The sequence below is a fragment of the Eubalaena glacialis genome, chromosome 6 (genome assembly GCF_028564815.1).
Source record: "Eubalaena glacialis isolate mEubGla1 chromosome 6, mEubGla1.1.hap2.+ XY, whole genome shotgun sequence".
NCBI classification, from domain to species: Eukaryota; Metazoa; Chordata; class Mammalia; order Artiodactyla; family Balaenidae; genus Eubalaena; species Eubalaena glacialis.
The window spans coordinates 115,764,806-115,766,743 of record NC_083721.1 but is presented as its reverse complement, the minus strand read 5'-3'; the positions used below and the strand labels follow the sequence as shown (position 1 = coordinate 115,766,743).

At 40.2% G+C, this 1,938-nt stretch overlaps 1 non-coding gene across 1 annotated transcript; it reads left to right on the top strand.

The window, feature by feature from the left end:
* Positions 1–1,242: 1,242 nt before the first annotated feature.
* Positions 1,243–1,391, top strand: LOC133094161 (small nucleolar RNA SNORA57). Its single transcript, XR_009701379.1, has one exon. It is a non-coding gene; the product is annotated as a small nucleolar RNA SNORA57 (small nucleolar RNA).
* The last annotated feature ends 547 nt before the right edge of the window (positions 1,392–1,938 follow it).

Genomic DNA, 1,938 nt, shown 5'->3' with positions numbered 1-1,938 from the left:
GGAAACAAAAGAGACCCCAAATAGCCAAAGCAATTTTGAGAAAGAAATATGGAGCTGGAGGAATCAGGCTTCCTGACTTCAGACTATACTATAAAGCTACAGTAATCAAGACAGTATGGGACTGGCACAAAAAGAGAAATATAGATCAATGGAACAGGAGAGAAACCCAGAGATAAACCCACGCACATATGGTTACCTTATCTTTGATAAAGGAGGCAAGAATATACAATGGAGAAAAGACAGCCTCTCCAATAAGTGGTGCTGGGAAAACCGGACAGCTACATGTAAAAGAATGAAATTAGAACACTCTCTAACACCATACACAAAAGTAGACTCAAAATGGATTAACGACCTAAATGTAAGGCCAGACACTATAAAACTCTTAGAGGAAAACATAGGCAGAACACTCTATGACATAAATCACAGTAAGATACTTTTTGACCCACCTCCTAGAGAAAATGGAAATAAAAACAAAAATAAACAAATGGGACCTAATGTAACTTAAAAGCTTTTGCACAGCAAAGGAAACCATAAACAAGATGAAAAGACAGCCCTCAGAATGGGAGAAAATATTTTCAAACAAAGCAACTGACAAAGGATTAATCTCCAAAATATACAAGCAGCTCATGCAGCTTAATGGCAAACAAACAAACTGAATCGAAAAATGGGCAAAAGACAATAAATAGACATTTCTCCAAAGAAGATATACAGATTGCCAACTAACACACAAAAGGATGCTCAACATCACTAATCACTGGAGAAATGCAAATCAAAACTACAATGAGGTATCACCTCACACCAGTCAGAATGACCCTCATTAAAAAATCTACAAATAATAAATGCTGGAGAGGGTATGGAGAAAAGGGAACACTCTTGCACTGTTGGTGGGAATGTAAATTGATACAGCCACTATGGAGAACAGTATGGAGGTCCCTTAAAAAACTAAAAATAGAACTACCATATGACCCAGCAATCCCACTACTGGGCATATACCCTGAGAAAACCATAATTCAGAAAGAGTCATGTACCACAGTGTTCAGTGCAGCTCTATTTACAATAGCCAGACCATGGAAGCAACCTAAGTGTCCATGAACAGATGAATGGATAAAGAAGATGTGGCACATATATACAATGGAATATTACTCAGCCATAAAAAGAAACGAAATTGAGATATTTGTAGTGAGGTGGATGGACCTAGAATCTGTCATACAGAGTGAAGTAAGTCAGAAAGAAAAAAATAACCCTCCTTTTCTCGGCGGGGATCGGGCTTGCGGTCCCGGTGTGCGTAATGTACAGAGGTAGAGGGAAAGGGCTCTGGCCCCCTCAGCGTCATGTCTTTGGTACCAGTGGCTTCCAGTCTGCAGGTTCTATCCTCAAGCGCTGGGATACGGTGGAAAAAGAAAGAAAGAAAGAAAGAAAGAAAAACGAGTACCATATGCCAACACATATATATATGGAACCTAAAAAAAAAAAATGGTTCTGACAAACCTAGGGGCAGGACAGGAATAAAGATGCAGACGTAGAGAATGGACTTGAGCTCATGGGAAGGGGGAAGGGTAATCTGGGACGAAGTGAGAGAGTGGCATTGACATATATACACTACCAAATGTAAAATAGCTAGCTAGTGGGAAGCAGATGCATAGCACAGGGAGATCAGCTCGTTGCTCTGTGACCACCAGAGGGGTGGGAGGGAGAAGCAAGAGGGAGGAGATATGGGGATATGTATATGTATAGCTGATTCACTTTGTTATAAAGCAGAAACTAACACACCATTGTAAAGCAGTTATACTCCAATAAAGATGTTAAAAAAAAAAAAAAGTCACAGGACCCCTGCTTCCTCCTGAAGGGATACAGATGAAGATCTGATGCATATCTTTGATTTGTTCTTCAGAAACTAAGACCTTCCCCCACCCCACCAAAAAAAAGTGGAGGACGGTG